Source organism: Saccostrea cucullata, unplaced genomic scaffold (assembly GCF_032062105.1).
Source record: "Saccostrea cucullata isolate Sc308-1 unplaced genomic scaffold, CSIRO_AGI_Scuc_v1 ctg194, whole genome shotgun sequence".
Taxonomy (NCBI): domain Eukaryota; kingdom Metazoa; phylum Mollusca; class Bivalvia; order Ostreida; family Ostreidae; genus Saccostrea; species Saccostrea cuccullata.
This window is the reverse complement of record NW_026939778.1, coordinates 595,589-618,160: the sequence shown is the minus strand read 5'-3', so window position 1 is coordinate 618,160 and position 22,572 is coordinate 595,589. Positions and strand designations below refer to the sequence as shown.

The 22,572-nt window shown below is 31.8% G+C and overlaps 2 long non-coding RNA genes across 2 annotated transcripts; both read left to right on the top strand.

Moving 5' to 3' along the window:
• The first annotated feature begins 1,914 nt into the window (after window positions 1–1,914).
• LOC134253944 (uncharacterized) lies at window positions 1,915–2,760 on the top strand. Its single transcript, XR_009989210.1, has 2 exons — window positions 1,915–2,000; window positions 2,614–2,760. It is a non-coding gene; the product is annotated as an uncharacterized LOC134253944 (long non-coding RNA).
• A 14,491-nt stretch (window positions 2,761–17,251) lies between these two features.
• LOC134253959 (uncharacterized) lies at window positions 17,252–22,572 on the top strand. Its single transcript, XR_009989211.1, has 3 exons — window positions 17,252–17,318; window positions 17,631–17,870; window positions 22,197–22,572. It is a non-coding gene; the product is annotated as an uncharacterized LOC134253959 (long non-coding RNA).

The window sequence follows — 22,572 nt, the reverse complement described above, 5'->3', positions numbered from 1 at the left end:
AAGCTTTTGACGGTAAAAAAGCTTAGTACTCAAAGGTCACCCTATATTTTGAAAAAAGAGTGAAAACGACAGCGTGTATGAATGTCTTAACAATTATTTTAAAATATCAGTAATTGAAGTTATCCACGTTTGTTTGGTATTCAAACAGTTAATGAAACTTGAATCTATTGCTTAAAACCCTCAAAACAAAACAAGATGTACTTAATAAAAACAGCGAAGGTCCGACAAGGGCAAAGAATTGCGAGAGCACAAAGACAGATTTATATGCAATTTTCTTAAAAATTAGTGGTATTGTTGTTCAAATTCGCATTCGGGGAGACAGTTTAATTTATGAAGGAGGCTAGAAAGCAATTTTTTTGCAAAAAAAATCGAAAGATTTATTAGAGGAAGGACCCAGAATCAGGAATTCACCACATCAAATTTCCTCATGACAGCGTCCGAACCAGCAAACCAGAGTAAAGGAATTTTCGGGATAAACAGAAAATTCATAATTTTTCACATTAACAATATTTGACAGATCATTGACCTTTTGATTTGTTTCTATTTCCAAACTTGAAAAAACACCGTTCAGAAGAAAGAAACAAGTCCAGAAAATCATTGGATCTGCCATTTTCCAGTATACTAAGGGTCATACCCAAGAATGAGTTCTAAAAACAATCAGAAATTGGATAAAAATGTTACGGACTTCTGTTTTAGTTAAAAGAGATTAATAAGTTAAATCATGAAGACTAAATCATTGAAAAGCGTCTTTTGCTTTTTTCCGAGCACCCAAAACATTATTTATTGAACAGCCCTCGTATATTAAAAGGACATACGATATTCGAAAAAAAATTCCAACAAACAATTAAGCCTAAACTTTGCTTGCTTGTTTGTTTCTACCGGGTATGTGGTTTTTACGTCCCTCTCGAATTTTTCACTCATTCGGAGACGCCATCATTTGCAGAGAGAAAGCTGCAAAAATTTACCCTAAAATCGACAGTCAGGGCCATTGAGCAGTGAGGGATCTTTTTCGTGTAAGCACCTACTGCAATGTGGAGCCCCAGTTTATACGATCTCATCCGAAGAACCGGTCTCCACGTCCCATGATGGGATTCGAACCCGCGAACTCCATAATCCGCGACTCTATAGCAGATGCTCCTACCACTATGCCACGCAGGCGACAAAATCCTTGTTATAAACTCATTAATAAGAAAATATGTTCACTTAGATATGATTGAAAGTACTTCTAAACCAGCATTTTCGTCAAGATCTAATAATCATGTTCTTAAGGAATTCAATGTGAAATAAATTCCGTATGCTCAGCACCAAGATGCCACAAATGCCTGCCAGCGAGAAGTAATTAGAAAACAAGTACTTCTTTTAAAGTAAATGATCGAGAAGTATAATATTCAGATGCAAATCTTTTGGCCGTAATTGTTTGTACAGAACAGTCTATACTATTATTTGAAAAAAGTAAAATAAGGGTAAAAGCATAGCTAATCTTATCTTTAAAAATCCCAGTTCATATACCAATTAACCGACCATGTTCCAATTTCAAGCATCATTATAAAGTAAATATTCTGTGCTTATTTTTCCTATTGAAAAAAGTTTCCTTTGGGAGTTCATGTATTGAAAAACTTGGGAATTCTGAAGAATTAAAATGTGAGCCCACCCCTCCATCCAAAAACGTTGATTATAAATTTCTTTTTTATGCAAAGTTGAACTGCTGAATCAGAGACTGGGGAATATATGTAAAAAAAGAATCTATGAAACACATATCTTAAAAATGTTCAATCTCTACATTGTCTTTAAATCATCATTAAAATGGCATGAAATCATAAGAAACCATAAACCATAAGAAATTTAGCAATGCTATTTCTTTCATATTTTAGACGCTCTGACACATCCAGCAACAGCATGTCAGTAAGAGGAATCAAAATGGCCATTCTGCTTGTAGTACTATTGAATACTATACAGTCATCATATCAACAGTACCCGTTACTAAGTACTTTGGTCAGAAGGTGAGGAATTTTAATTTATAAAAATTTAAATTAAAACTGACAAGGAGCGCCAAAGATTACGTCAATATTAGTATTCACATTCACACTTGTATGACAATGTGTGAACTGAAAAAAATATCCTGACATGACTTTCAATTTCATTGGATACATTTGTTAAGCTTATTATTTTTGAGCAACAAATATGAAGTAACATGTGGGATTTTGGTTTCTGCTAACCGAGGAAAATGAATTATTTCTCTTAGAGTTTCTTTATGCTACACTATTTTTTGTGATTTCCCTGTGTGTTGATTATGTAGATACCTTCATATGCAATTAAATTTACTTTATTTCAAGGCGTGGTTGAAAAAAAGATATTAAATCTAACTAAAATATATATCTGTTTGAAACAAGACTAACAGATAAAATAATACATAGCATTAATATCCCTACGTAGATACCTGGCTCATAAAATCATGTTGAAAAGCTAATGAGAGGGTCAATCGGGAATTTTTAATTTTGTAAATTTATTTTACAGATGGATGATTTCTTCATGTTCTGAATTCTTTAGAAAACAACATCAAATATGAAATTTAGTAAACAACAAATAAATAAGAAATTAATTTTTTTTCTTCAGAAATGTACCACCTGGAACATCGATTCATGTGTTCATGGAAACTTGCGAAGCTTGTGGAGAAATGTTTGGCTCTGATATCGCTTACAAATGTCTGACAGACAGAAAAGGATTTGAAACCTACCTTAACTGCCAAAAAGCCATTGCATAGTAACAACGCTTTCATGGGAGAAGATTGTCTTCATTAATTAAGTCAATTGATTGTTATAAAACCATCATGTAAATTTCAGAATTATTTGTTATCGTTACATTGGTAAATATAATCCTGATTATGTAAAATGCTTTTCAATGAAGATCAGATTTTGCAGCGTCATACCTTTTCGTTTTGCTTTATAACTATGGACACATGAAGTATTTATATAGTATTTTTTCTCAATAAACCATTTTAAACGAAAGTAGTGCACATATATGTATAAAAATTTACACATTGTTTGAAGTGATAATAACATCAATAAAGCTGCAATCCTTGTTGATAAAAAGTTCACAAAAAGGAATCGTTTTTGCAAATTCAAGACTTCAGGGATCACAAACGATAATGTTCTTATCAGATAAGTAATAAAATACGAATGTGTGAATATTCTCATATTATCATATTAAGTAATTATAAATACACAGTAATTCTAATTAGTGGTGTCAGAATCCCATAGGGCTGATGAACGTCAAGCTTACAAAGTGTTGTTGCCAAAAAAATTAATTCAAAAGATAATTAATGTGCATACTATTAACCTTATAAGGTGCTTCTAAAAGCAAGCACAAAAGACAAGATCTCTGGTAAATTCTTATTATTATGCATGTATTTGCCGGACTTTGGGTAATTTTGAATTTCTGTATGGTAACAGTATAATCAATATTAGTAAGGAGTAAGTGCACAAGGAAAGTAAAGATTCTCTCGACATATTGTACATCTAGATACAATAAAGTCCTTAAACTATATATCAGTGTCGCCTTGTGTAAAATAAAGATCCTGCTCGAGATGGCATTACTTTTCTAGATTTCTTCGCGAAACTAAAAGAGCATCAGGAATATCTAGAAGTATCCACAAAAATACATTTATTGACTAGTTTTGAGGGCAGCATGCGTTTCGTCGGACCCAAGATCCGAAGTGTTTGCCTGAGGCCGTTAGGCCAAAGACAATTCAAAAATTTGGTTTGAGGGGTCGACAAATGAATTTAGCCCGAGAGAACGGTCAATAAACAATATTATCACAGATAATTCAATTTGTGCCGCTATGAGAAATATATTATATTTTACACCTTAGGATAATTCCGCATATCCCTGCGCAGTCTGCAGGATATGCGCCTTTATCGCAGCGCAATTATCATATAACCTTTCATTGCGAAAGCGCAAGCGTTGCTTTTCTTGACAGAGTAACCCAATCAAAATCCTTGATTTTTTTGCGCCATTTTTGTTAGCCTGGTAGTGCCTTGAAAAAAAAACCCCACCACCCACCCTTTTTTGGGGGGTTTTGGTTTTATATTATTTTATAACTTGTCATACGTTTCTTGGATTGGCGCAATTGTTTGGACGCCTCCAAGGATTTACTCATTTATGTTATATTTTATGCATATTTACATGTACTCTGATATGTTCACTGCATGTAAATTTCTAGTCAGTCTCAGGGGGATCACACTTGTACCTTTCACCTATGTACATGTAACCTGTATTGTTTAATATTAGGTGATCCCCCTTAAGTAGATTATGTCATTTAATTCAATGACATAAAGTAAAATCTAAAACAAATCATTAAGGGGGATCACCTAATATTAAACAATACAGGTTACATGTACATAGGTGAAAGGTACAAGTGTGATCCCCCTGAGACTGACTAGAAATTTACATGCAGTGAATATATCAGAGTACATGTAAATATGCATAAAATATAACATAAATGAGTAAATCCTTGGAGGCGTCCAAACAATTGCGCCAATCCAAGAAACGTATGACAAGTTATAAAATAATATAAAACCAAAAAACCCCCAAAAAGGGTGGGTGGTGGGTTTTTTTTTTCAAGGCACTACCAGGCTAACAAAAATGGCGCAAAAAAATCAAGTATTTTGATTGGGTTACTCTGTCAAGAAAAGCAACGCTTGCGCTTTCGCAATGGAAGGTTATATGATAATTGTGCTGCGATAAAGGCGCATATCCTGCAGACTGCGCAGGGATATGCGGAATTATCCTAAGGTGTAAAATATAATATATTTCTCATAGCGGCACAAATTGAATTATCTGTGATAATATTGTTTATTGACCGTTCTCTCGGGCTAAATTCATTTGTCGACCCCTCAAACCAAATTTTTGAATTGTTATTGACCGTTCTCTCGGGCTAAATTCATTTGTCGACCCCTCAAACCAAATTTTTGAATTGTCTTTGGCTGTTCAATTGTGGATCAAGGGAAGCCAATTATGAAGGTCTTAATCTAACTTCAAGACAATACAGGCAGAATTTTTAACATACAGTTTACATGAGCAGCTATCCGCTGAACTCATGTATCTTAACCTAAGACTATGCATGCAGATTTTTATACACAGTTTACATGAGCAGCAATTCGCTGAACTCATGTATCTTAACTCAAGACTATGCAAGCCAGATTTCATCATACAATTTACATGAGCAGCTATCCGCTGAACTCATGTATCTTAACTCAAGACTATGCAAGCAGATTTTGACAAACAATTTACTTGAGCAGCTATCCACTGAACTATGTATCTTAACTCAAGACCATGCAAGCAGATTTTAGCATACAATTTACATGAACAGCTATCAAATATGTATCTTAACTCAAGACTATGCAAGCAGATTTTAACATACAATTTACATGAGCAGCTATCCGCTGAACTATGTATCTTAATTCGAGTCTATGCTGGCAGATTTAAACATACAATTAAATGAGTAGCCATCATCTTACATGTAGCTCAAAGACTATGCAGGCCGGTTTCAATGCTGAACTCATTGACATTAGTAAGCAGATTATGGAGACATTACAAGTACATCAACACTAAGCTCAGTAACTAAAATACATTTTACAAAAGCAACTAAGTGCTGACCTCATAAAAATTGAGCTGAATTATACAGAGTTGATGACAATAGAGGATGTACATTGTGCAATATATGATAAACCATTTGCTGGCCTCATGACCAGATTTACAACATTAATGATAGAAAAATTAATGTTACATAAGAAGCTAATGCATTGCCTCATCTTACTTTATACAGTAGATAAATGACAGATGCTGACTACTCTATATGATGTTCCTTGGCAGTACCTGTTGGAGAAAATGATATTTGCCGTTCAACACAGATATCCACATAGAATCCATAGGAGGGGCTTGAGCATATTGAGGTGTAGCTTGTCCTTCCTGGTGGTGTGGATTTCAAACTTTGGTGGCATCATTTTCCAATAGTTTACTATGAAGACAGCTGGCACCATGTCCAGAGCACCTAAATTCTTGAATGATCTTGTTGATCGCTTGATCATATATCCGCATTAGAGGTTCGATTTGAGAGCACTGTTTCAACAATTTCGCAATTGTCATTCCAATAATGCACAATTTCCGCCATCTGAAATTTGTAGATCCATTGCCTCTCCATTTTGTGCCTTAGATGGTACTGCATGAAGTTAGGTGTTGATCACTTTATAGTTCAGTTTGGCCCTTGGCATCGATGTACTGCTAGTAACAGAATACCATGGTAAATAGTGTATGAATGTAATGCACTACTAAAGCCTAGGAATATGTAGATACTGGAACCCAAATAAAATGAGAAACAATTTTACATTGAGACTCTCAGAACAGTCTTGATGACATGCTACATGTACTGCATGAAACAAATTATTAAATATCTATTTTAAGTTTCTCATAATACTGAAAGTTCTTTCCTCTTCAAATTGAAATATGAAACAGAATGTTTCTACTGATATGATTTTCATTTTTTTTTTATCTTTAAACAAGTAAACCATTGTTCAGAATGTTTCTACAAAGGTATAAAATAGTAAAGACAGAATGTTTCTTCAAAAACTTTAAAACATTATATTGAATGTTTCCACAAACACTATGAAACATTATACTGAACTTTTTCCACAAAAAACTTGAAACATTTATACAGAATGTTTCCGAAAAACCCTTGAAACGTTATACTGAACCTTTTTCACAAAAAAAAAAAAAAAACTTGAAACATTATACTGAATGTTTCCAAAAAACTTTTGAAATGTTATACTGAATGTTTCCATAACCTTTGAAACATTATACTAAATGTTTCCAAAACAAACTTAAAACATTATACCAAATGTTTTGACATAAACTTTGAAACATTATACTGAATGTTTCCACAATCACTAATACATGACTATGAAACACTATACTGAATGTTTCCACAATCACTAATACATGACAATGAAACATCATACTGAATGTTTCCACAAAACCTTTGAAACATTATACTGAATGTTTCCATAACAAATTTGAAACATTATGCTGAATGTTTCCAAACAAACTTTGAACATTTTACCGAATATTTCGACATAGACTTAAAAACATTATACTGAATGTTACCACAAACACTAATACATGATTATGAAATTTGATACTGAATATTTCCACAAAAAACTATGAAACAATATAATGAATGTTTCCACAAACACTATGAAACATTATACTGAATGCTTCCACAAAACTTTGAAACATTATATTGAATGTTTCCACAAAAAACTTGAAACATTATATTGAATGTTTCCTAAACAAACTTGACACATTAAACTGAAAGTCTCGACATTAACTTTGAAACATCATACTGAATGCTTCCACAAAAAAATTGAAACATTATACTAAATGTTTCGACATAAACTTTGATAATGTATTGTTATACCCTTTATTTATTCATTTTATCTCTTCTGTCATACACGTATGTCAAACAGCAACAAATGCAATTAAGATTTAGCTGACCGCGCCATAGTGTGACGTTAGCGTCCAACATCTCATCAACAGGCCAAACATCTCACTCCCCGGTCATATTTTAAGACCGCTACTTGTAGTAACGAAAAAGATTCCTCCCTATTCAATGGCCCTGAGTGCCGAGTATAGGACAAAATTTGCAGTGAAATTAGGTATAAATAAATTATACTAAACAAAAAAATAGGTAAGGCAATAGCGACTCATTGATATGTTAGGTTAGACACTAAGACCTTTAAACTAATTTGCTAAAAATTTCTTTAACATCATCTTATCAGTGAGAACCATGCCTGGCTTTAAAAATTGATCATGCTATGAGCAAGCTCTTAAATAGTAAATACGTTTGGAGAAATACACACCATAAGCAGGTAATAGTGAAATATTGCTGAATAAGGAAAGTTGACGATGAAAAAGATGAATTCATCTCATTTTTCATACAATTTAGTTGTTAGTTGGCCAATATCAGTATAACAGCCAAAACAAATGTGTACATGAGTTTTTTTGAATTCAAGTTCAATGGAAAAATGTATTGCGTCAACATATGAATGAAAACGGCTAATGTAAATTGTTAATAATTATAAATGAATGTCGATTGAAGGCCATAGCAAGTGTTTCCCCATTCTCATACAGAACTTTATAAACAAACTCTACTTTATAAAAGTAAACAGTTCAGTTAAAAAAGTCTTAAATCTTAAAATCTTAAATAACCTTTTTTCACTTCTTGAGATCAAGCAAAAATGCATATAAGTAATCAATACTTACCTCTCTATCAAAATCAAGAAAAGATAATGAATAATGATTAATTCTTAATTTACTGTGAGCTCGAGGTAAAACAAAACTAAAAAATAAAATTGTTTTTATTTGGGTTTCAATCCACAGACAGCTAATAAAGGAAGACACAATGCCTTATTTTTTTTCTCCTTTTTTACCGATGTATCACGTCGCCTGTGTGGCGCAGTGGTTAGAGCGTTTGTTCTAGAGTCGCGGAGTAAGGAGTCAATCCTTACGTCGCGGGTTCGAATACTACTGTGGGAGACCATTCCTTCGGATGAGACCGTATAAACGAGGTTCCGTGTCGCATAAGGTGCTGACACAAAAAGATCTCTCAGTGCTCAATGATCCTGAGTGCCGAGCATTAAAATAGGACAATATTTGCAGCCAACTCTCCACCGGCAAGTGGTGAAGTCTCCATATGAGTGGAAGAAATTATCGAAAGGTATGTTAAACGACAAACAAGCCGATGTGTCTTTTTTCATCCTCAAATAAAACTCAAGAAAAAAAATTAATGCATTTTTAAATGCATTTCTTACAATTCGGAGTTAATTCTGAAAGAAAAAAGTACACAGAACTACATGTACCAATATTGTGACGACTAGAACAAAACCAGACTATAGAGGGCCTATGCAAATATTTCCAGGTATGTTTGATCCGAGGCGTGGCCGTAGAAATAAAAGCCCCGTTATAGGAGTGCACCCAGTCACTACATATATACATAATGTAGTTGCGCATGACCAGAAGATTAATAACGCGATCGGGATATGTAGTTAAAAAGAACGATGAATAATAAACTTTATAAAAAGAGATGCACCTTTGAAATTAATAGGATATCCAGGGCTATAAACTGAGAACAGACTTTAGTGAAAGAGATGTTAATAGGATATCCCTCAATGCTCTATGACCCTGAGTGCCGAGTATTAGTAGAGGACAATATTTGCAGCCAACTCTCCACTGGCAAGTGGTGGCGTCTCAATATGAGTGAAAAATTTGCGAGAGATATACTCTTGTTTATATATGTATGTTTTTTTTAAAAAGAAATGTTTCATGTACTACTGTATAGATGTTTAATTATTGCAAAATAAATCATGGTCATTGGGAACCATGTAAATATTGCCTCATTGCAGATACCGGCCCCAAGACCATAAACTGACAGCAGACTTTAGTCAAAATTTCAAATCAATGTAACTTTTGAAATAACTTTGATAATAAAACAGAATTTTTGCTTCATATTTAGAATAAAATATAAAACAAACCTGCAATTTTTTAATAACACATGTATAACATATGACAAGAAGTTTACAATCAAAATATTGACTTAAGTCTGTTCGCTGTTTATGGTTTTTCGGACAAGCCATTTACCATAGCTGACATTTTATGTGATAAACTATAGGTTTAAGATTAAAAAATTTTCAACATGTATTCTTCACAACATATTCGGAGAAACTGTTGCAGTTTTAGTCTCTGTCATGGTGGATCGTTTTCTCCCTTCGTCAGGTCAGGGGATACTTTTTTCAATACTCTTCATGAAGGGAAGGAAGGAATATAATTTTGATATCCTCTTACCCTTGTATTAGTTTTCAGTCCTAAAAAGAAAACAAATCAGGGAATCAGGTGTTTATAAAATGCATTAATATTTTCATAACGCAGAGTTGTAAATGAAAGAAAACATACTTAGTATTATAACCAATATTTTGACGACTAGATCAAACCAGACTAAAAAGGAGCGCCTATGCATGAATTCCCAGGTATATTTATGAGTTCTGAGACCTATTGAAGGAGTGTACATAATCACATTCGTATGACCAGATAATAAGTAAGGCAATCGAGATATGTTGAACAAAAGCTTAAAAAAATAATGATAAATCAAAAGCTTTATAGAAAGAAATGAACCTTTGCTAGATAAAGATATCCTCTTCTTGATGTATTTATTAAAGATGTTTCATGCACTCTTATAGAGAGATGATAGTTATTTCTTATGAAAATAGAATTTTTATGAATGATCGATGTAAATATTGCCACATTGCTAAAAATTCCTATATAAGAATTTACGCAGACGAATACACAATTCATGAAAAGAGTTTTAACTTTTATAAATTATATCACACAACAAAATATAGATAAAAACTGACACAAAGAAAAAAAATGGAAACCCAACTTTCTGCCTAAAAGTAAAATAGCATTGATCGATTCAATAACGCAGAGAGTACAAATGTTGAATCAACTCAGTGACCAGAATTATAGACCAAAAAGCGATACCTAATTTTTAATGATGAACCATGAACGTTAGGTATGATATATACTGTTCATCGCTGGCACAGGACATTTTATGTAAAAAAAAACAAAAACAAAAACAAAACAGTGGTACAGTTAGCTTTATGACTGACATCTTTCATTGGGTATACTGGCTTTATGGAATAAAAACAAAATTTCTACTGACAATTACATAGAAGATATTTAATGTTTTGTAGTTGAATATGAAATTTATTTCGCAGAGGCAAATAAAGTTAATTTTTTCTCATGAGTGCAAAGCAGAATATTCAGTCTCACATATGAAACAAATTCCATATTTAAACAGAATTCCCCCCGCCCCCTTTCTCTGCCTTTTGGAACGTAGTGCCATAGACGTCCTACCTCAGTGATTGCCAGAATAAAACATTTTTAACATGAATTATAAAAATCATATTTGGGGAAACGTTAAGTTTCTGACGATGTGGTTTATTTTTTTCTCTCCGTAAAGGAAATTTTTCAACAATTTTCTTGATGGGAAGGAAATAATATTATTTGATATCCTTTTACACAATGACAAGATATTTTAATGTTTTATTTTTCAAAAAATAAATTAAAGTATACATTTTTGAAATCACACATGATTTGTCAGAGTAGAATTGCGAATATATTTAGAAATAAACGTTATAAACAATGATAAAAACAGTTTGTAAAATGATACTTTTGGCTAAAAAATATTTTTCGGTCTAACCGTGCATACCCCTTAAAGTTTTGTATTCTTTGAATACCATAGCATAAAACCTCTTACTTCAAAACTGTTTATTATAATTCAATTTTTATAACATATTCAAATTCAACAATGTATATTATTCAGCATTCAATGAAAAAAACTGCTAAAATCCACAAAGAAGCAAGATTTATGAGGGGCTATTTCTTTTGGTGGAAGGATATTTAGAAGAAAATTCTGCAAATCTGCACATTTATTAAATTTAATATCTTGGAACTTTAGTCACACATACTTTTACTCGGAGAATATTTTCCGTTATGATATGCTAAGAATATATAATATAGGTCTCAATTTATATTTTTAGAACAAAATTTACAACTTCTCTCAACAAACTTTGCCGAGAAATTAACATATGTCAAATAAGTCTTGATAAAATTTACACTGTTTTTCGCCTAAAAGTCACACGTTTTGACCAATATTTCAAAATTAACATCACTGACCCCAACTTTTTCTTTCATGATTTTAAATAACTCGATACTTGTGACTGACGAGCACTTAAGACGTAAAAAGTCTAATACAAGAAAATATTTTATTGCCTATTTTATTTTTAATGCCCCAATTTTAGTGCAAAAAGGTCACTCAATAATTTATGCTCATTAATTCGAAAGATTTGTTCAATGATAAATATTATTCAATCTATTTTACGTAAAATGAGATTATATTAAATGCCATTACTATAGCTGATAAATTATGATAAAGGTTAAAGTAATTAACCAAAGAGTTAAACTTTAAGTTCAAAAAAGGTCAACTTAATTGTACCATAGCTCAGTTAGATGCACACTGACCCCCTATTTTCTCTGCGATTTTGAGTCATACTATATGAGTACTTATTCAAAATATACTTCTCAAAAAATCCTTGATTTAACAAATTTCACGAACGACATACCTTAAATAACAATTTCTTTTCCTTAGAAAAAGCTTGATCAGCTTGCGTAGGAATACCGGTGCCCAGATCTGAAATAGCTGACAAATGTCTTACAAACATAAAGGCATTTGAACTCTTCTTAACTACCAAAAAGCCATAATTAAGTAAAAACCCACGCAACCGTTTTCATCGGAGAAAACATTCGAATGTTACAAAAACAATGATTAAGATTGCATTTTTTCAAATTTCCATTATAGTTTTATATTGTATTGTTTTCTGTAAATACTTTTCAATGAGAAAAGTTTAAAGACGTTCAAAATTTTATATCTTTATTATAATCTTGGTCACTGAAATATTTATGATATTTATGTTATGATAAATCATTAGATAAAAATTTAAGTGCACAAATGTTAGCGTAAAAAATACATATTTTTTGAAGTGATATGATAAGAATAAGCTGCAATTCTTGTTTTAGAAGGGTTAAATCCGTAAGTGTTCCGTTAAAAAAATATCTTTGCTGCAAATTTATGACTTCAGGAATTAAAAATCAATACTGTTCTTATGAATATGATTTAGAAACTAAAAGTATGCAAGGAGCAATGACACCATACACGGAAGTATCATTGTGAGAGATCAGGAATTATGCTGAGAATATAACTTAAGCTTTCAAATTGCTAAGAGGAAAAGATACGGTTGTTCTACGTACAAAGTAACCCCACCCACCTAACATTATATTTTTTATTCTCTTTAAGCCTAAGATTATATTAGATATTAAATTTGAATTAAATTGGCTCATTCATTTCAGAAAGAAGGTGGAGATATTCAAAAGCTTACCTAAGAAACACGATGACAGACGTTAATAGATAGCAAAAGGTCACCTTAGATTTGGAAGACCTTATATATCATTACCCAGAACATACAATAAAGTCAAAAATATCCCTGAATTATTAATCCTTTACTTTTATAATCCATTCGACTTCCAATAGCCAAAAAGCTCAGTGGAGCCAGATGCCAACCGTCGTATTTTCTCTTTACAGATGTATTTTATCAGACTCAAGAGCAACCTGTTTTAAAAATGCAAATATTAAAATCATGCATATAACAAATAAAGTGTTGTTTTACATGACCGAGAGATAAGCAAGGCGATAGTTATATGAGTCAAATTTAAATTGTCAATAGAAGGCATTAGATTAGATGAAGTACACGTATAAGTGCATGTAAAATTGAATATTATTTGAATGCTTAAATTAAAATGTCCTCGAATTAAAATAAATAGTTGGTGCTTTATTTAGGTTTATTCACACACGCACACACAAACAATTAAAAAAATGGGTTTAAGTCGTCAAAAACTTAATTCAAGAAAAAAGACTGTGTTAATATTATTGGTTTTGTCATTATAAAAACATGGTTCAAAGGCATATACATTAAACCGTAAAGACATACAAAACTAACACTCAGTAATCAACAAGATTAATTATGATGCCCCCTTTGAAGAAGGGAGGGAATATTGATTTGTTGCTGTCTGTCTGTCGATCAATTTTCTCGGTCCACCATCAGTTTCCGTTCATTATCTTTCCTTCGCACCCTCTGAAATGAAATTTGGAATGCAGATATCATAAGAATATCTTTGTCAAATTCTGTTTGAGTTACGCCCATTGGACTTTAAAAAAATTCCATTTTTGCAGTTTCCATTCATTTTCTTTGCAGAGGTTGCACATATTGAAATAAAATTTGGTATACAGATTTATCAACTGTATAAAAATATCTAGGTCAAGTTCTGTTTTGGGTACGATCGAGCCATTTTTGACATAGTTATGTCCCTTGGACTTAGAAAATTTCCAATTAATTCTTGTTATTAATTTTTTTTGTTCGATTCCGTCAAATTTGATAAACTGTAGCTTTCTGTACGTCCATCTTAATTTATTTTAATCAAATGTCAACAAACAGATTAATTAAAGCTGAACACTACTCGTAAATAGGCATAGTCCGCCATATTTCCCATTCTTCAACGCTCACCCCACAACCCGTATATAAGGAGCAGATTGCTAATCAGTTCAATATATTTCACTGTAGAGATCCGACGAATGTAGACGTGTATCTTACACACCGCGTGCTACTCAATCTCGATCAAATTATCAAATTTTACGTATTTTGTCCAAAACAGGACAAAAGTATCATGAAAAATACAGGTCAATACATCATTTACAAACAGAAAATGCACATAAAAACATAAATAAAGGCAAAAAATCTAAGACCACGAAAGGAGTACTACATGTCTGCCACGAGTTTGAGTGTGCAATCGGGTGTAACGAAATCGGACGGTTTATATACCCGTCTGACAGTGCCTATTTTAGTATTTATGGGAACTGTTCAGCTTTAACGACCAAAACGTTTTTTTTCAAAAGCTATGATATTGCGGACATTTGCTTATATGGTCAATGGCAAAACTTTGAAGTTGAAATTACTACGAGGTATTGTTAGAGAAGTATAGATTTAGAACAGTACTCGACAATAACAACAACTGAGCAGTGTGGCCCTAGAACTTTTTAGTGCCAACACTACCCTAACAAAAACTACTATTGTTAACTATACTTTACTATAGTTAACTATAGTGAACACTTTGACACTATGAAAACTTTGATTTACTATAGTGAACACTTTGACACTTTGATTTACTATAGTGATAACTATGAAAACTTTGATTTACTATGGAAAAACTTTGATTACTTTGATTAACTATAGTGATAACTATGATACCATACTGATCACTATGAAAACTTTGACTTCTTATAGTAATCACTTTGACACTTTGATTTTCTATAGTTTAACAAAAAAATACAATAGTTAACTATAGTTTACTATTTTTTTGTTAGGGTAACTAGGACAGGGGACATCGGTTTAGTCTCAATCGAAGGACCAGTCTACAAATCTCGCAATGGATTTACACCCGAAAGGATCAACTCTCAACTCTGCGATTCTAGGGCAAATACTCTAGCCACTGCGCCAAGAAAGTGACTACGAGCTGATTTTTATCCCCTCGCAATGGAGTTGGAGAGGACACAGTAATGCAATTGTGTGTTGGGTTTGTGAGTTAATTCTATGCGTAACGGAAATAAGGTAATTTGCATTGGATGGATGTCGAATGCTTCACTGATTAATCAATATGCTCTTTGTAGTGGGGTGCACTGACATGCAGTGTCCTTTTGAGAATGGATTGTTCTGCACATTAACGACTGACATACAGAGATAAATGATACCACAGGGACAGTCTAAAACAAAGCCTAATTTACCAGAACCGCAACAGCTTTCAGTCCCTCTCTACATCCCTATGCTACCAGGTATTACTTCAAATTATACAATACATTCAACCGATCAGCAAATCAGTTGCACAAAAAGCATGATACAAGATAGAATTTAATTTCTTAGGTACATGTAGATTTGTGATACACACAATAAGATATTCTAGAAGTGTCGAAAGGTAAAAAAGAACTTATCGCTTAATATTTTGTAAGGATTTTTCAATAATAAATATTATATGCTAGATTTTTTACTAGGATAAGGTAATATATATTTATATGATAACATTTGTTAAAATTAAATCAAAAATTGATGAAACTAGTTAGAGTTCAGAACAATTTAATTGCAAATAGGTCAGCTTAATTATTCCAATGCTCAGTGGGATGCTCACTGACATTTAATTTTCTTAGCAATTTTAAGTCATGGTATATGTGAAAAGTAATATATAATAAGCACATACTTTGAAAACAAAACTTTATATAATTCATGACACGTGTGACATGCCTTTATTAGAACGATCTGTTTCAATTAACCAAGTATTGGAAAGAATATGGGATCAAAGATGCATTTTAAGCAGGCACAAAATTACATTTACTACACAATGGATTTTGAATTTAATAAAAGACATCTGAGGAATTGAGAAAAAGAATTATTTCAGCCAAATCTCTCATCTTTGTCAAGGCGAATTATGAAAAATATTCTTCCCACAGTCAAAAGTGCCGTAGTAAACTTGAAACTGCTGAAAGGTTATTTTTAAAGAATATTTTCCTAAGATGCTATTCACGATAGCCTACTGTGAATTACCTAAACTGCGTCAGAAAGCAATTCTACATAAGAAAACATGCAGCATCCATTATTAAGATATAAAGTGAAATGTAATGTATGGTGAGGTTAAATACGTATTACTGCCTTTGTTTTTCATCAAGAAGAGTGTAATGATATTTTGTTGCCTACTTTTCAAATGATCACAGTGCAAGTTGTTCAACTATACTTTACTGATATCTTCCCCAGCGTGGTGCAGTGGTTAAATCATTTGCTCTAGAGTCGCAGAGTAAGGATTTGGTCCATGCGTCTTGGGTTTGAAACCCCCTGTGGGACTTGCAAATGGGTATTTTAGGATGAGACTGTTAGTGACGAGTTGCAGCCCCTGGTATAGCGTATCAATATGGATGAAAATACTTTTCATAGGGACGATAAACAACAAACGAACAAACATATTTATATCATCTATCCCAAAGTTCTTTTAACTGATTGTACCATATCTAAAATAATTTTGTTACAAAGTGTAGGTGTCCATTTATCATTTGTGTAATCAATGTATGGAAAATTATGGATTAAAAATAAAGATATTTTTTTCTAGATTTAAGTTACTTGATTTCTCGATATTGAAAGTGATATCTAAAAAGAATCCTTTATTTTATTACAGTTGAACGTGGGTTTTTATTAATTATCTACTCGATTTACTGAATTTATTTTCTATCTAATTTTATCTCGTATCTAAACTAGGAGTGGTATCTCCACTTCCCAAGAGAAGTCAATCGACTGCATTTGAAAGAGAATGAAAAGAACTCTCCCCAATGAATATTAATTATACAGATATCGACGGTTTACATCGATTTCAATTGTATTTTTTCACTGACCGAACAATTGAAAACAAAAGTCCAATTTTTATTACATATTTATAGATATCGTCTTGGAAAAAACAAAAACGAATCTCATTGATGAATTCCAATTTGTGTGGCATGACGTTTGTCAATTTTGTATTTAAAATAATTCTTTTTAACAACAGATTACAGCATAATATCCGTTGAGGTAAGGGAATGTGAATGTGAGATAACGTGAGCAATTTATATTAAATGATATTGAAATGCTCACTTTATCTTAGAAGTATATAAGGATATATTTTTGTGAAAAAGAAATCAATCCGACTAGCAACAAATTTTTACTACAAGTATAAAGAGAATTTAAAATCAAATGCTCATGTATATTGCTTGATGAACCTTAAGCTATCTGGAATCATATATAAGAACGCTATTCAAAATTATTAATTGGCGATATACAGGCATTTATCATTCTTATGTAATTCTAACTAAAGCATTCTTTTTAATCTTTTCACACTGAAAGGAGATCCGAAGTATAGATTTCTATAAAGTGGAGTACTTGTGTTATCTTCCAATATTGGTACCCTTATTCAAAGAGAAGATATACGAGATTTATAAACTTTCAAAGATATTTGCCAAATCGGGAATTGAAGCGTCTTCCAGATATGACTTTACACTTTACAGAAATTTTAACAGTTTTTTGTGGAATTCTTCTTATGTGCAATGCCAGGAAATTATCGCCCTTAGAGATAGCCATTAGAAGGTAAGAATATTTCTTTACTGGTGACAATCTCATATATGTTATTAATTTTCCCATGTTGAAGTAGTTCATTTAGGATATGCATAAATATACATTTACGCAAATTTGATATTTTTATATTTATGATATACATGTAGTAGAAATTAAGTTAGCATGTTAAAGAACATTGATTGTCAGTGTACGTATGTATTTAAGAATAAACTACTTACATGTAATTAAATTCAAGTGTTACTTATTTTCTCTTTACAATAATTTAACTTGTCACTGGAACAGAATATCTGTGTCCAAAAGAATTGCAATACATAGTACATAAGCCAGGCTGGACATACACAATTTAGCAGGACACGCCTTTTCAAAGTCTATACAAGGTAAAATTTTGTTTTGTGCGAAGCGCCAGAGGAAGTTGCATGGTAATGCAAGTTACTTCCAAAGATTCTCCATGTGAGGCTGTATATTTATAAATCATTACATAATTGATGACAGCAATTAAAAATGAGAAATAATGACAGGTCCCTTTCCAAAGAAGGGACACTTTTTGTTATTTCAAATCGAGTAAATCTTTCGATTATCTGCCGTGACAATGTACACTAGTTAAACTCCAAGGTTTCTGTCAAAGCAGGACGCTTGGGAGAAAATAATCCTCTGATCGAACTACGGTTGGAGGCCCGAGTATTTATGTGTTTTGAACTATGATGTGAAAAGTAATTTCCTGGAAAATGTGGGATTATTTAACAAATGAAACTAAAGAGATTTCTAAGATACTATGAAATTAAAAGCAAATGAAGTTTATATATCCCAGAAATTTGAATTTTGCAATATTTTAGACATTTTAGATATACTGTATATAGAAAAACACAAATTGCAAGTTCTGTCCTTTTAAATGCAAATGTTTGAATATTACGATTTTTGAAATTATTATGACTGCTTACGTGCTCTTTATGAACTTTTGCAAAACTGTAGTCTGTGATTTTAATTTTTTAATTTGTCTTTTTTTCATATTATAACACCTAAAATATGAGGAATTATAAAAATATTCTTCAACTGGTGTCCTTAATCAAATCCACTTAAGGAATACGATGGAACAGTGTAAGGAATGATTTTAGGTTTTGTGTGAGATATTGGTGTGTTAATCACTCAGACTTGCACGTATGAATGTTTTTCATGAAGCAGTAGGAATATGCCCACGTGCAAGTATTTGTAATTTACACACCAAAAATTAACACAATTCGAGACATTCCTTTCTTTCAATTACATGTTAAAACAACAAGAACAAGGGCAAAATTAAGCTGACATCAATTTTATGCTTCGAAATCAATTGTCAACAAAATTGGAATGTATTGGGAGTAGGAGTACTTTAAAATCTTGTACTTGAAAAAGAACACACTTGCTGTGGGCTTCAACTCGGCGATATATTAACGACGTATTGTCAGTTAACAATTGTTATTTTCATTCTTTTGTCGATAATATTTTCAGGTGAAGTTTAAATAAAAGATATCACATACCCGGTAGTCTGATATCTTTGTTTCATATTTGGATATTTTACTAGAAAAAGAAGTTTCCTACAAGCTTATTGACAAATAAATTAATGAAACAAGAAAATCGGTAGTCTAGCTCGGTTAAACACATCATTTCATAAGTTCTGTGGTCGAAACAGTGACCTTGTCAGCAGATACAATTTATCACAAAGTCAAATGCTGACTAATTTTTTAAATTTGAATTGTTAGGCCATTATTTACAACCTGAATTGTCGACGGATTTTTCTATTATTTCTCGATCATGACAATGAGCACACAGCGGTTGGGCGTGGACGGTTTGCAGGGGATGCTCACTTCTCCATATGACACCTGATTCCCACCTCTGATATTTCAGAGGTCCGTGTTTGCTATGTTCAAAAATGTGTATTGTTTAATGGACCTCTGAGCTTGAATACTGTCTGTTGTCTCTATATATTTCAGTCCAAAAGTTATTAAATCCAAGAAACACGAAATTATCATGACATATACTTCTTAAACATTTTTTGTTTCACAATCCTTAAAAAATTTGTTAGCGCAGCCTTTATGATATTAATTTTATATTACTCGAAATCCATACATGAAATTCAACACATATTCCGCTATATTTACAATATGTACAATTCTTGATAAGAAACATATTTGCGCCAAACGATGGACCTTTGTCTTTAGGATAAACTATATGCACATTAACAACCTTTTCTCGGCAAATCTACCTGTAAAAGCATATTTCTCTGACAGATTTTGTAAAAACATTTTTAAAAATCTGTTTATTACAAGTTGGTTATAACTTGAAGCACCCCGTCCCCCATCTCATAAAAGAGAAAAACCAAACCTTATTCAAAAGGTAAAATATTTTTTGAATCCTTGGGCTTAATATATTTTTTTAATGCTTGGGCTCTTAAGATTGTTACCATCAAATATCAATTTTCTATTTAATTCTAAACTATGCATGCGCAATATTTTATCGTTTTCAAATTTATATGCATTTCATTTTTCGATAATATTATTCAATTTGCCAAATCATAGAAATACTTAATTGTTTTATCTAGTATAAGTATTTATTATTTTCAACAAAAGTATTTTTCAGCAAATGTTTTTTCTTTTACTTTTTGTGGATCATGTTTAAGTTTCTTGACATTGATCAGTACTTGGTAAAACACCCACAATTTTCATACAATTTCAAATCCATTTTCGCGAGTTCTTTAATGCGTAAACAAATGAACCCCACCTAAAGAATTTATACATTGCCTGATCTTATTGAAACGTGTTAACAACTCCCAAGAAAATAAAAAAAAATCTTATAAGGAAAGTTCTCTATCACAAACTATTTATAGATCTAACAGACTTTGTTTGGGGGATGAAATTCAATTGTGTTTCGAGCTGTTGTTTGATTTCTCGGAATAAGCATTGATTTTTACAATGCAATTTATAAAGATGTGAACCTTTTTCTTTCTGCTACTAGTAAGTTACCTGATATGCAAACGTTTTCTTATACGATATAAAATTATATTGCAATTATTGGGGTAATTATTAAAAGACATTACATTGTATAATAAAAAAATTGTAATATTGGTCAATCCATGATTTTACTGCACACTACATATCTTTCTCTAAGATCGATATGAAGGGATAAGAACTAGACTTGACCTCATGAAAATGCTATAATTGTATGTGATAGATTTTTGTAAGAGTGATAAAAAACGAAATCGAATTCTACAAGTCATAGAAAATAAATGATATTTGCAATTCGGACGTATTGGTTTAAATAATTTTTCTAAAATCGGCATATATGCATATTAAACCTTTTCCTAGATTTTTTTTATCTAAAAAACCCAAAAATATAACAATCTACAAATATATAATGAAAATTAATACTACAACCACTTTTATACACTATAGCGAAAACTTAGATTTACTTATGAAAAAACTTTCATACTGTAGTTAACTAAGTAAACTTTAATAATAATAAACTTTTATTGTTAATTTTAGTTTGAGCCTGTTTACCGTTATTTTCCTCAGATTTTTTCCGGAAACTTGATCTATGGAAATATGCATGTTCAATATAGAAATTCTTGTGAAAATATACATGTATATAGAAAAGAAAACGATAATAGTTAAATGAAAACATTATATTCTTGACAATTAATATGGTTTACGCTTAAAAGATAAAGCTGTTATAAACGCATTGTTATTACTTGTAATGTAATTCCTGGACTGTTTGTTCTTTATAAGAACTTATACCTATGAGATTTCCCGATCAATACAAATGTATTCTTTAAACAGCTCTTCTTCTCGCAAAGAAAATAAACTATAGATTAAAGACTATTAAATAACAATAGCTTTATTTTTGCTGTTGCTTAATTTCATTGTTTGTGTTGCCTTTTGTAAGATTTAACACTGACTCTCCTATCATTTCATCATGCTTTTCGTAAAAATGATAGAAATGTGCATAAAAGCATTTATTTCAGGAAGAAATCAAACCAACAATGAAAAAAAAAATTGTGTTACATTTATCTAGGATTTTGCAATTACTTAATAAGGTTATGATATTTAAGGTTGACAATTTTAAGAACATTATCCTTTCACCTCATTTCATAAAACTTAAGTGACATAAGAACATATTAAAAATACTTTTCCTCAGGGGTAATATCTGCCACTTATCCAACGATAGACATGGATTTAGTTGAAAAAACTAACAAGTTTTCGTACTATGTATACAAATCTGTGATTTTTATTCAGAGTAATCAGTTCAAGTGAATTAAACATGTCATAATCATAATCATCTTGTATGATATTCCATTTCTTTGTTTTGTAGCAATCTTCCTGATGGCCAATCCTTCAAAATGTTTCTGGAGGTCTGTGAAGCCTGTGGAGAACTGTATGGATCTGCCGTAACACATTTCTGCCTAATAGAACGTTCTCTCGGCACATATTTAAACTGCCTATTGGCCGTGGGATTTAAACGCTAATAGGATTATTGGATTATTAACCTAAAAACCTGCTAGTCACAGGACTAATACTAAAATCATTTCTTTAAATGGAATTCAACATTTCTTTGCATGAAATCCAAATGTTTTACTTATTCTCGATTATATAACCTACTCGATTTCAAACATCTTTTCGAAATGTATGTTAAATATAATCATTTCATTTGTCAGACACTTTGTAACATCAAATAATCAAAACTGCTC